This window comes from Apus apus, chromosome 1, assembly GCF_020740795.1.
Source record: "Apus apus isolate bApuApu2 chromosome 1, bApuApu2.pri.cur, whole genome shotgun sequence".
NCBI lineage: Eukaryota > Metazoa > Chordata > Aves > Apodiformes > Apodidae > Apus > Apus apus.
Genome location: NC_067282.1, coordinates 152,430,528 through 152,444,541, shown reverse-complemented (window position 1 = coordinate 152,444,541; position 14,014 = coordinate 152,430,528).

Below are 14,014 nucleotides of genomic sequence, written 5' to 3'. Positions count from 1 at the left end.
CGCTTGGTGGGGATGAAGTGCACACAGCCTTTTAGCTCTTGGGAGGTTCATCGCCAAGGAACGAGTGCCTGGGTAGCCCGGGCAAGGATGGGGCAGCTGAGGTGCACCAAGGCTATGGACATGTACAGCTGGAGTGGGGGAGGTGGCACACAGGCCAGCACTGGCACCCCTCACTTCAGACAGCAAAATTTTGGGGAGGAAAATTAGGAAAAGGTTGCTATAAGGCTAAAGGAACAAGCATCACGTGGCCACAGTGGTAGCTCAGCTCCCTCCATACATTGCAGTCTGCTGGGCCTTTTCATCCACATTTGCCATCACAATGGAGCAGAGACCAAGGCACTGAAGAAAATCCAGCTAAATCCCTGCCACTCACAATGAAATTGGAAGAAAGCTGGCAGGACCATCACATTGTTAGAGAGTTGAGGGAGCTGAGTAGGACTCAAAGGAGAGGAAAGGGACAAATCAACAAGGGGTCTGAGGAGTCAGGAAGGAGAGAAAAGCCAGAGCACAGGAAAACAGAGGTGATGGGTAAACCTCTGCTCATGAGGAGCTCCTCCCGTGGCTGTGCTTATGTTGCCAAAATGGCACATTGCTTGGGCACATACAGACCATCTGATGGCATGGTGTGCCCACTCCTCCCAGTAAAAAGTGCTCTTCAGCCTCTGCAAGCTGCACACATGCCATGCGACAGCAGCATCCATCACAACAAGTGCCTCTCTGGCTGTAGGCTGGGAACTCCTTTATACAACCCATGAAAGGCCAGCAGGAGAATCCACCCAGGAAGGCTGTTTGCTATAAAGAAGACTGGATATTTTTAAGGAGTCTGCAAATCAGCTCTCCATGCCATTCAAAACCATAAACAAGCCTGATATTTTGGCTTTGACACACGCTACATGGAGCATCACCTTTCAGGTAGGCAGCACTTTGTTGTCCTGTGCTCTCCACAGCAGACACCTCTGTTGCACATCAGGGCACAATGTGCCCAGCCTCCCTTCCTCCTCCAGGGACTGCTGATGGAGTGACTGCTTCCCCAAGACCTGCCCCTGATCCCAAGGGGCTGGCAGCTTGCTTTTCAGGAGGAGCACACTGCTTCTTTGTTTATCTGCCCACAACCTATATTTTTCCTGTCTCACTTCTGAACGATGTCCTTGGCTCATTATTGAAAGCTATTCAGACACCAGAAAGATAATGGGGAGAGGAAGGACTTTTTCCCTATGAATAAGATCCAGGCACTGGTTCAGATCCTCCACCCCATCACAACTAACTACGCTGCTGTCACTCTTCCCAGCTTTCAGATGAATGTTGTTGTTGTTTTAAATGACACTTGAGAAACTTCTTTCGTGTTTTATTTTTGGTGACACTTTTGGACGACCCTTTTGAAAAGAAACCGTCATTGGCACCTTTCAACTCACCCAAAACTTGCTCAGCGAAACATTTTGGTACACACTGTGACTAAAAATATTTGAAGAAACAACACAGTAATCTCAAACAGGGAGAAAAAAATTGGTTTAGATTTCCATGATCAGGAAATGGTGTTGAAAATGTCTGTGCTGCTGAACAAACCCATTCCTTTTCAAGCAGCTCAGTTCAAGTTTTCATAGAATGGTTTGGGTTCAAGGGACCCTCTGCATGGGCAGGGACTTGTCCCACTAGACCAGACTGCTCAAATGCCCATCCATGCTGGCCTTGAACACTATCAGGGATGGGGCCTCCACAGCTTCCCTGGGCAACCTGTTCCAGAGTCTCACTGCCCTCATAGTGAAGAATTTCCTGCTAATGGCTAATCTAATTCTCCCATCTTCCAGTTTTCATCCATTACCCATTGTCCTCTCACTATACACCCTTGTAAAAAGTCCATCCCCAGCTTTCCTGTGGCCCCTTCAGGTACTGGAAGGTGCTATAAGGCTTCCCTGGAGCCTTCTCCTCTCTAGGAGGAGGACCCCAACTCTCTCTGCCAGTCTTCATAAGGAGAGGTGCTCACAGGAGAGGTTTTGCCCAGAAACGAAAGAGGGCCCACAGTGCTGAATGGGTAAATTAGGTTATGGCTGGGGGATTTAGGTTAGGGTTGGACTTGATGATATTCACGGTCCCTTCCAACCAGGATGATTCTATGATTTTACGATTCTATGTGCTGCCCCAGCAGCTACATGCAGGTATGCAGGCTTGTGACCTCTGTGTGGCAAAATGCCTCCTTTGCTCACTTGGAGCCCTTCTTTGCTTTCACAGGAGGGCCTGAGGTCTCTCCCAGCTTTTGGAAAGACAATATGAACAGGCCATAGTTTTAAATGTTACAAAAAAACTCGCACAAAAGCAGAAAAGAAAAAAAAAAAGAAAAAGAAAAAAGAAAAAAAAAAGGTCTTCTCTTCCCAGGCCATTAAGAGTTTGCTCTTGCCCCTGGGAAGTCGATGAGGCTTTTGCCATTGCCCGCGGTAAGAGCAGAGCTGGGCCCTAATGGAGCATCACTATTGGAAAACCCCGCAGGCGCCGGCCCTGTGCGAAGTCCGCAGAGCCGGGACGGACAATTGCCGGCTGCTCAGGAGCGGGAGAGGAGGAAAGGCAGGCTGCTGGGAAGCTGGAAGCACGGGGCAGCAGGGGGCCAGGTGGGGCAACCCCGCTGGGGCAGGCAAAGCGGGGCAGGAGGAGGTTGGTGGGAACGGGGAGGCAGTCTGGCCGTGCAGCCGCCCGAGGGGGGCACACGGCCGGGGAGTGTCACAGCGGGAGGAGCTGAGACGGTGACAAGTTCTTGTAGGTGCTACACAGGCTTCTCCTCCTGCGACGGTCAGCAGGGTGGGGGTTCTGCCCCCCACAGCCCCGGTGTGTTCCCGCGGGCAGGACAAGGCGCAGGGCGGCTGAGTGGCTTGGAACCAACTGGAGGAGCCAGTTCCCAGCCTCAGAGCACCATCTAGAGATGAAAGGAAGGCTGGCATCCCCGCCGGTCCTGGCATCCCTCTCTGCGGGTCCCGGTACGCCCGCAGATCCCAGCATTCCGCCCCGCCGGTCCCGGCATCCCTCCCCGCTTGTCCCAGCATCCCTGCAGCTGCTGACATCCCTCTCTGCAGGTCCCAGTATCCCCGCTGGTGCCGGCATTCCCGGGCTGGCCCAGGGTAGCCGCTTGCCCCACAGGGCTGGGGCTGATTCCCCGGGCAGTGCCATGGGCCAGAGCTCGGGGTGAGGGTGGGAAGGTTTGATCTTGAGGGCAGGCAGTCTCCAAGAGGACTGGTACCCAGTGCCAACGCTGCACCCGTAAGCTGCAACAAAGGTCATCCCACCTGACAGCCAGGCCACGGCTTTTGCAGAACGGCCACCGAGTCTGGAAGCTGCTCAGTTATCCACTACCCCTCTGACTGCCCCCTGGAGAGAAGCCTGCAGAGCTGCTCAAGCCCTGGGAAGTTGGGCACAGATGATTTGGGTTTGGAGTCAGGTCCTTCTGGCTGCCTGCGTGCCCTTCAGGTGCTGCCTGACAGCCCTGCTTGGTTGCGTATGCTCAACATATGAGATTTTCTCCCCTTTTCTTATTATTTGCTCACTCGGCATTGCACGCACAGTTTACGGCTGCAGCAGGATGCATGCCCCCTTGGAAGGAGGGGGCAGTGAAGATGCATGGAAGTGGAGAAATGCCCCACTCAAACATGTCCTCACCAGTGCAAGGGTTCTCAGGTAGAGGGTTTGTAATGCCCCGAGAGCTCTTCTGGCAACACCAGCAGAGCCACCCATGGGCCATTAGCTTACCTTTGAAGACAGCCCCTCCAGAAGGAAGCATCTAGTGGGGTCAGTCCCTCTGCTCCCTGGGCAGCCTGGGCACACAGACTGTAAGTGACTGGCTGCACAAGTCAGGTCAGGGTGGGAAGAGGAAACATCCTGCTAAGAGGAGCCATGTGATTTCACTGCCCTGATGCCACACCAGGATGGATGCAAACACTGTCCTGAAATAGTCTGTTAGACATTGGATATTTGAGCTTTAATTTTTAAAAATATATTTATGTAGTCTGAAATTAGCAGGATTATTTTGGTGCTGGCCCCAGATTGGAAATAGCATGTCTTGAAACCTGGGATCTGGTAATATTTGGGTCCCTGGCTGTGGAATACTGACAGAGTTGTTTGAATGTCTCAGTGCTACAGTCACTGAAAGAGTCAGCTGAAGGTCTGTATGATACAAACCCTCAGTACACGGCCATGCAACCGAGAGAAGAAGGAGGATGAAATTGCCCCTGACAGGTGATGAGATGCTCACCCAGCATCAGACTCTGTGTGTCTATCAGGGACCTGACATGGGCCTGCACACCCCTCCTGGGCTACCAAACAGAGGGGAACGAGCTGACGCAGAAACTCCAGAGAAGACTTTGAAGATATATATAACATGACCTGCAGCCTGCATGTGCTTCTCTCAGGGATAAAGTAATGAATCAGTTGGAGAGTGGGTGAAAGCACATGACGGGCCACGCAGACCTATAGCAGAACACTTGGTACAACACAGAAGGAGATGATTAAATGTAAGCAAAGCACAGCTATCATTTAGCTCTGGGCTTCTGGGTTACACCATGAGCCTTTTGCTCTCCAGGACACAGTTTTGTGCTCACCAGCAACCAGGCTGCCTTGAACAGAGAAATTTATGGACCCATCCAGTGCTGTGGGGGAAGCAGCAGGGAGCTGTGATGAGAAACAGCTCTGGAGCAGAGAGCTGCTACCATGGGTGACTGGCTGCACCCGTTGTGCCAGGGTTAAGTAGTTGAGAGCACTGGATTGCCCAAAGAATCAGCACTGCTTGGTGAGCTGATGGGGGCTGATGGGACAGAGCAGTCTGAAGTCAGTGGAGGAGGGAAGTCAGGGTGAGAGCAGCTGGCAGCAGTTGCTGCAGAGGAGGTACAAGATGCATTGGTCGAGTTGTACTGGCCAGATGATCTGTTTGAGACACAGCTCTGCTGCAGTGGTCAGATGGTCTCACAAGTTCAAAACGCAATGTCAGCTGCTAAAATGCAAGAAATGCAAGAGAAATTTGTGAAAAAAGCAGGAATTTCTGAATTACTGTAATTCTTTGATAATTTATCCCATGGAGAAGCCTCCAGAGCCCTCAGCTCTTCCATGGCTCTATTGTGCTTGCTCCTGCAGTCACAAGAGAAGGGGCAGCTCCTGTTCCAGATTGTCTCCAGTCTTGGCCAGAAAGAAAGCAAAGGGGGATAGAAGCAGCTGACAGCAAGGCAAAGTGATTTGCCCGAGATCATGAAACAGTCAGTGGCACAAGGAGGAATTTAACCTGCCACTGTATGTTTCTCTGCACCCTCTGCACAGCCAGGTCATTGCAAGCGATAAACGAACCAGGAGTGGTTCCTAGAATAGCTTTCTGCCCATCCTGCATGCACAGCTGCTGTGAAACCATGGCTAGGAGATTGTGTACGTACGCGATGCCCATCGCCTTCCTACCACTGCAGCTCTGACAGACCGTGCAGCACACGGTCCCAACTTAGATAGGTCCCAACTTAGATACCCTTGGCCTCCAAACAACCAGATGTAGGAACTGGGCTGCAGTGCTTCCCCCAAAATAGCCTACGTAAGTCCTTACAGATACAAATCACCACTTTCAAATCACACCCAGAAGTGAACAGGAGGCCACGGCAGGCTCAGACGAGCATGTCCTGAGGTCCCCAATGAACAATGGCACGATGCAAAGCAGAAATGAAAATCCACAACCTCAGCCCTTGCCGGGAGCGAGTCCCCAGCTGCCTCTCGCCCTTCGCTGTGTGGGACGGGTGTTGAGATGGCCTTTTGTTAACCAGCGCCCTGCGCCTGCCGCTCAGCTGGCGAGGACAGACTGTCCCTTCCAGAGAAACCCCTTGCATAAGAATTAAAGAGGAGCTGGGCTGAGATGCTGAACTAATCCACCAGGGCATGCCGGGAAGCTGCATTTTAAGCCATTCTCCCTGCCCTCCCGGTGCGTTGTTTATCTCTCCTGTCCCTCCCACGGCAGTACATGAATTATTCTGACTGGGCAAGCTGGTTTCATAACCGCCTGCGCTACATCCCGTCTCTCCGCCCTCCGGCTCCGCATGGGAGATGCTCGTTCACGGGAGGCTTTTTAGCTACCACCGGTGAACAACGAGCCCACACAAACGCTGCTCTCCCCACCCTCCACGCGGGCAGTGCCTGCACGCCGCACGTGCCTTGTGCTACGATGGCCCTGCTGGCTCCCCTGGCACACTCGTGTGACGCTCAGCCCGCTCACCGGTAAGTGCAAAACTGGCACACTTGCCACACGCGTTCAGAGCCTCTGCCCCAGCTGCTCCCCTGCCATGGGGTGCTCCTCACCCATCGCCCATCGTGTGTGTGCGGCACCTTGTCCTCCTTCAGCTGCACCCTTCACACGGGACTCGTGCCTCAGGCCTGCAGCTCGTCCCTGCCATCGACACGCGTGTGGCACAGACGTACACGCCAGTCACTCGCCATGCGCAAATGGAGCACTGTGCATCGCGGGATGGCAGGGTAATTCGGGTTGAGAGAGACCTCAGGAGAGCTCCAGTCCAGCCTCCTGCTCAAAGCAGGGTCAGCAAAGAGATCAAATGAGGTTGCTCAGAGCTTTACCTGGTCTTGTTAACCTCTAAGGATGGAGATTGCACAGCCTCCCTGGAAAACTTTTTCCTGTGCTTGACTATCTTTGGGCCAGAAAGATCTTCCTTGCTTTCAAGCTGGACCTCTCTTGTTTCAAATTATGCTTGATATCTCCCATTCTCCCACCGTGCAAGACTGTGAAGAGCTTGGCTCTGTCTTTTACCAGGATTCTGAGGCCCTTTCCCACAGAGCTGTTCCTCATCTGGCAGGTCCCCAGCTTCTATTGTAGCCAGGGCCTCTTCCTTCCCAGGTCCAGGGCTGTTCATTTGCCCTTGCTGAACTCCCACTATTCCTGCAGGCCCATCCCTTCAGCCTGTTTACGTCCCTCTGATGGCGGCCCTGCCCTTGGGAATTGTTGACTACCTTCCCCTCCAACCAGGTGTTACCTGCAAGCTTGGTGGAAGTGCACCCCATCACGTTCTCCAGGTCAACAATAACCATGTTAAACAGGACAGGTTCCAGGACAGGAATCCCATTTGGTACCAGCCTCTAGGCAGAATACGACTCATTAACCACTACCCCCTCAGTCTGACCAGCCAACTGGTTTTTAGCCATCTGCTTGTCCACCTGTTGAGACTGCAACACCTTTACTTGGATATCAGAACATTGTGGGAGACGGTGTTGACAGCCTGGTTGAATTTGAGATAAGCCACTTCCACTACTCCGCCCTCACCCACAAATCCAGTCATTTTATCGAAGAAGGTGACCAAATTGTTCAGGTATGGTTTACCCTTGATAAATCCACATTGACAGATGCCAGCCACCTCCTTCTCCTTCCTGTGCCCAGAAATGTGTTCCAAAAAGACCTGCTCCAGGGCCCAAATGAGTCTGATGAGCCTGTAGTTCCCAGAACCAACCTTTTGTCCTTTTTTGAAGAATGCACTATTTGCCTTCCTTAAGCCAGGGGAGACCTCCTCTGATACGTACTTCTATATCCAGCCTCTCCTCCAACCAGCTTCCCAAACACAAGTAATTTCACAGCTGAATTGCCTCCTGTCTGACCAGTCCTATACTTCAGTTGGTCTGACCTGCACATCTTTCTGCAGGAGCAAATGTGGCTTCTCAGTTCTCTGTTGCTTTGCTCCCGCTGTTCCTAAGAGAGACACAGAGAGAGCTGTGTTCTGAGCCCCAGGGCTGTTTCTCTTCTCTTCAGGCTGCACATCCTCTCACTAGAGTCTTTGAGAAGTTTATATTGCTGCCAAAAACCATCCCCAGTGCCATGTAAAAAGGGAGAGGGAAGCACAGTAGACCTTACCCCACCCCTCCAGGAAGATGGGATCAGGCTGCCTCAGCTGATGACTCTGCCACAGTGTATGTACATGGGGGCAAAAGCCCAAACAGAGAGAGGGACACTTCAGTTCTTCTCCAAAAAATATGAGGGTTGGAGTATCTTAGAGAGAGATGTGCTTCAGGATGAGGAGGAATCTATAAGACTTGGCAAGGCAGAGGTGGTGTCTCCCTTGCATTCCTGCATCTGGCCTAGGATGCTGGGCCAGGGTCTTCCACCACTCCTAGGTGCTCAGATGCCTTGGTGCCTGGGAAGCACTCAGCGTGCAGGCAAGGAGGACAAGGTTACATGCCTTCAAGCAAGGTCCTGCTGATTCAGCCCTGAGTCCATTTCCTACCAAGGAACCTTGGCCCTGTCCTGTAGTCCTCTGCTATGTCCACCCTGGCCTGACACAGCTCTGAGGGTGCAACTGAACATTCTTTGTTTTTGTTTTGTTTTTTTCCATTATGCCTTGTGTTTTTTCTAACACAGCAAGCCAGCGTGGGTGTAATAAAGAGAGTCAGTTGCAAACTGGGAGAAGCTGGGAATACCACAAGGATAAAAAAGGTGAGGTATACGGAAAGAAGCAATGATGGCCCTTAATTATAGGTGTGGCCGGAGCAGCTCCTATTATTAAGGTTGCTGCCACTTCCCCTTTTAAGACCCTGTTTTCACTAGCTTATAACTTCACTAAATTTTCACCACTGGAGAAGAAATATTCCACAGAAAGTTATTGCCTCAGCTCGCATTGGGCGTATTTACTTAGTTCTTTCTGAATATGCTGGCCCACCACTAGTTTTCCCAGCCTATTCGAAGTATATATATATAGCCCAGGGAAAGAAAGCTCCAGAACTTCTGGGCTTTCAAGCAAGGGCTGAGCCTGGGGCAGGACAGTAGTTTTTCTGTCATGAAGGCTGTGTTTTGCCAGCTCCATGAAACACCACTGCTCTCCCCCACTGGCGTGAATAAATTAGATGGTTTGGCTAAACATGGGGGGAAGACTTGTCACAGCTTCACTGCTGTGAATATTTCAGCCTCTGCTAACCTGCCCAACCCTCCCTTGGCTTCTGAGGCTGATGTGGTGGCATATGGGCTTTCCCATGGAGGAGCAGGGCTGAAACTGGGAGGGCTTTCCCTTATAGGGCCACATCCTGCTGCTTTGTGTCAGACACCAGGCTGAATCCCTTGATGCCTCCCTCTGCCCTGCACTCCCAGCTACCACTTTTGGCTTCTGGGAAGTCTGGTGGAGGAAAGCACCTGATTTGAATAGGGAAGGGATGAAACTCCTGTCTGGGTAGGAGACTGGGCCCAAGGTTGTGGTGGGGAAGAGGCAGGGAAGGGCGGGTGAGATGGACGTGGGAGGGAGCAATGGCTGAGCCCAGAGCCCAGGACTTCATGACAAGCCTGCAGAAGGAAAGCCAAACGTGGGAAAGTTTGGATGAGACAAGAGAGGCAGGGAGGACAGTCCTATCAGCTTGTGTTTCTGGGAGCAAAGATTTCTCTCAAGCCTTACTGCTCTGGTGCTGTTGCCCCAAATGCCACCCAACAGAACATCTCACCTCTCACCAGCTCTGCTTCTCACTGAGAACAACAGGCCATTGCTGCTACCTGTTGTATCAGAAGACACATTTCTCATTGGTGAGAAATGGCAGCACCAAGGCAGGCTGTACAACTGCCCTTCAATGTCCTCATGCATATGAAATATGGCCAAGTCTTTAATTATGTGGGCACAGATTTATTTTCCACAGGACAACTGCAACACATAGGTGAGATAGTGCTCTGGAGGAGTAGGGGCTGCGTCACTGAAGAAGGCTCTTTGCAGGGACACAGCATCATCTCTGTTTTTTTGTGTTGTTTTCTTTTTTTCCCCAAAAAAGTGTGAAGACAAAGGAGTGACTCATTGCTGATACAGTTGTGTGTTGGCTTGGATCCCTTCTCCTGCTGCGGATTCCCTACCTGATGCTGAGCGAGTCACTCACAGCAACCTTTTCAGAGGTAGCTATTAGCTATGTTTTATTTATTTTGGCATTTTGCATTGTTTTTAGCCTTGTGCTATCCTGAGATCCTGATGTCTCGTTTGCAGGAGTATTTATTGCTCCCTGCTGCATGTGACTGGGGACTTGCACTTGACTGTAGAAAAGGCTTTAAAATGCAGAGTGCTCTGGCAAAGCACTCAGATCAGTATCCCCACCTTGCAGGCTGCATTTGACCTTCCCTCCAGGAATGCTGGGTCTTCTCTAAAACACCACTCTCTTGTTTGGTCTGAGTATTGAAAAGACAAATCCATTATTATTTGGGAAGTACTGAGAAACTAGACGATGTGTCCAGTAAAAAAGACCCTGTGAAAATTAATTATTTCTTTTTTTTGAGTAGGGGAAGGTATATTCTGAATAAACTGTGACGTAATGCTTTGAACAACCCTGTTCTGCTCTGTTGGATGTGACAAGCCACAGGTACCTGCTTCCTCAGGAATCTCTTGAGTTGCAGATGGAAATATGTTTGTTCTCACTTCTCATATTTTCTTGTTTTCATTGGCTTTGTAGAAGTAGAACGCCAGCACAGAGCCACAGTTTTCTCTGCTCTTTCCCTGATTCCCCACACTTTCCTAGGACAGGCAAGCCTCTCCGTGAAGAAGTAGCTTTGGTCTTCAAAGCAGCACGTCCCTCTCAGGACAGCAGGTGAAACAGGATTCCGCTCACTGTGGATAAGGCAGAGCTGCCATATATGACCTGACCTGACATTTCTTTGAGGTCTACTAGGTTGCTGGAGCTCAGCTTTCCCAAAGGTTTTACTAGGTGCTATGAATATCATATATGGTGACACTGGAAGGCTACCCAGCAGTGAATGACACTGTGAATAAACACTGCAACTCTATCCCTTCTTCTCCTTTCCTACCCGAGGAATGACATGGCTGGCAATGGTGAGGCTGGGTGGATGTCCAGTGAGGTACAGCCCCTTTGGATACATCAACCCACAAGGCTGAGCCCAAAACACATTGCTACAGGTTCCCTTTACAGTGCTGCAGTGTGAGCACTGGGGTCTGCCCAAGGACCTTCCCACATGAACAGCATGGCAGACATAGGGCCTGCAAGCAGAGGTACCCTGTGTAACCCATCTTCTGCTTGTCTGCCTTCAGCAGCAGCACTCCCTGCATCATCTAGGGATGCTTTGGCCATGTCTGAATCCCATGAAAAGTAGACATGAGGTGTCCCAGGTGCAGGACCCTCAGTTGCTGAGCTAAAGGGCTTGTCTGGAGCCTTGATTCCCTTCCATGCTCTACATGCAAGAATCCTTCCCAGAACAAACAAGGAGAAGGGATGAGGTGAGGCCTCCTGGGGTCTTATCCTGGCATGGATGAGTGCAGATGTGGCTAACTGCTGGGTCTGGGAGGGTAGACAGATTTCCAGGTGCTATAGCTTAACTTTAGCCTTAATGCCACTTTGTTGTATTCTGGTGCCCAATACAGGGCTAGGCCTGAGGGGATGCTCATTATTTGAAGAGGTGCATAGAGGGGAAAAGACGCTTGTGGCTACCACTGTACACCAATTTGGTAACTGGAAAGGAATGGAGAAGACCCAGCAAAGATTGTGAGCATGGGTTCTGCCTGTCTCTCAAATTTCTTCCCTTCCCAACCAAACCCCAGCCTCTCTAGTCGGGGTCCTGCAGCTTGTGTTACATGTAACACTGACCTTTCCTTTGACACTGGGGTAGGAGTTACCTGTTGTACCACTGGAGTACTGACAGTCCCGATGGAGACAGGGTCCCCATGCTACTGGCTGCTACAGACACAGCCAAAACCATCAGCCCCTGGCCCAGGCTGCCCAATATAAATTACTCCAGAAGAAGAGGTGTAACTAGGCAATGCTTGGAGAGAGGAAGGTGGGTGTTATTAGATCACATGGCTAGCCAGGCTAACAGTACTAAAAGCTTGATTACAATTCAATTAAGGGAATGTTTCTAATTAAAGAGTTCTTATTTTAAGATTTAAATGATTAAAATAAAGGTAGCTGAAGTGTCTGTACACACGTTCTGATTTCATCCCCAAGGGCTTTGTCTACGTTTGGGATTTCTTCAAATTCCCTCCCGCCCCTTTAGCCAGAGACAGGGGTAGAGCTGACATGGCCACTGTACCCCCAAACCCTGCACCCACCTGCTGGGCAGTGTCACCCCAAATTCCGCTCCCACCTGCCATGCCAAGAGCCAACTCTCCTGGGACCTGCTTTGGATTCATTCTTCCAGGAGCTTTCTCTGGCAGAGCCCACATCACTCAGTGCCTACATGGGCCTGCCTCTCGCAGCAAAGTCATGAGCGGTGGTGAGATCTGGCAAATTCCCTCTTGGCTTATGTGCACCTACCCAGGGTAGGAGGGCAAGTCCTTGAATGGATTGGGCAGCAGCTGTGCACTTTTTTGCCTACCTTTCCATCTGCTCACTGTTATGTAAGCTGTGAAACTACAGAGGTTCAATGGAGCATGTGTAAGGAAACGTCGTTACTACAAAAAAAAACAATTAAATTTTAACTTCCTGGAATGGAGACAAAGTTCTGTGATAAAACTGGCCCAGCAGTAAGAGAGGGAAATGGGGCTGTTTCCCAAAGCGTTGCGTGCAACAGGAACTACTCCCCTGTCCCAGTGGCCCATCAGCTCAGTGCAGGCGCTGACTGGCAGTGGGATTCAGAGCACTGCAGCCCACCATCTTGGTGGGACTAGAAGCAACAGCAGCTCTCTGCACTGCACAGCAGCTTTCTGCACTGCACAGCACCATCAGGGCTGCAGCTTGGGCCTCTCGGTGCCAAGGGCTCAGGCTTGCCTTGTGGATTTGAAAGTTGACAAGGGGTCAGCTGTCCACTGGGAGACCTGGCCAAACGCACACGGAGGCTGGCCTGGTACGGTGGCTCTTGTGCTCTGCTCCATCATGTTTATCTCCTCCACTCCTAGCCCGACCACAGAAACTGCAGTTCTTGAGTTTGTGATGACTGTGCCGAGGCAACTCCACCCTATTGAGAGCAATTTGGTGCCTGCAAAACTTGGAAGTCTCTGGCTCTTACTCCACAGTACCCACCACCGTTCCCTTCCCTCTTACCCTGCACTGGTCTCCAGCCTTCCCCCAAACCCCAGCTCCCAGAGCTGCACAATGGCAACTTGATTGTCCTTTGCCCTTCCAGCCCCAACCTCCCGACTTCCAGAAGTCCCCAAATGCTTCCCCAGCCCAGGCTCTGCTCCTACACCCCCATGCGGGTCCAATATACCATAGCTGCCTCCCCCTGACCCAGCTGGCTCTTTCTGAGCTGCTCCAGAGCTTGCTGCAGCCCACAGTGGTCACCTCCAAACACTTTGGAGGCTGGGGGGTACCCCTGGCTTTGCACCTTAGGGCCACAAAGATGATCAGAGGGCCTGGAGCACCTCTCCTATGAAGACAGGGGTTGCTCAGCCTGAAGACAGAGCCCCAGAGAGACCTTCCAGAGGCCTTCCAGTACCTGAAGGGGCCTTCAGAAAAGCTGGGGAGGGACTTTTTATATGGGCTTGTAGTGATAGGACAGGAGTGAATGGCTTTAAACTGGAAGAGGAGAGATTTAGGTTAGACATTAGAAATAAATTGTTTCCTTTGAGGGGGGGCCAGACACTGGAATATGTTGCTCTGGGAAGCTGTGGATGCCCCCTCTGTAGAAGCGTTCAACATGAGGTTGAATGGGGCTTGGAACAACCTGGCCTAGTGGGAAGTGTCTCTTCCCGTGGCAGGGGGGATTGGAACCAGATGGATCCGGAAGGTCTCTTTTAACCCAAAACGTTCTATGATTCTCTCAGCCGGTGGGCACCTCGTTGGCCCCCGTCTGCCCGTGCTAGGCCTCCCTGCGTGCCTGCCGACGCTCATGCAGACTTGCAGGTGCTTCACCCGAGGCGTACACCCCACTCCCAAGCGGCGTGAGCTCAGGTGCCCCCGACCCCCCCTCTGCGGGGTTGGGGTGACTCTGCTGGCCAGAAACCTGCAGCGGGGAGCCCGGCAGCCGCGGAGGGAAGCGTCCCCCCCAAAAAAAAAACAGCCCCCTTGTTTCTATGCGTGGAGTGTGTGTGTGTGGGGGGGGGGGGGGACACACGACGTTTGGCCTCCCCCCGTCCGGGGCTGAGATGGAAGGGCGGGCGGGAGGGCA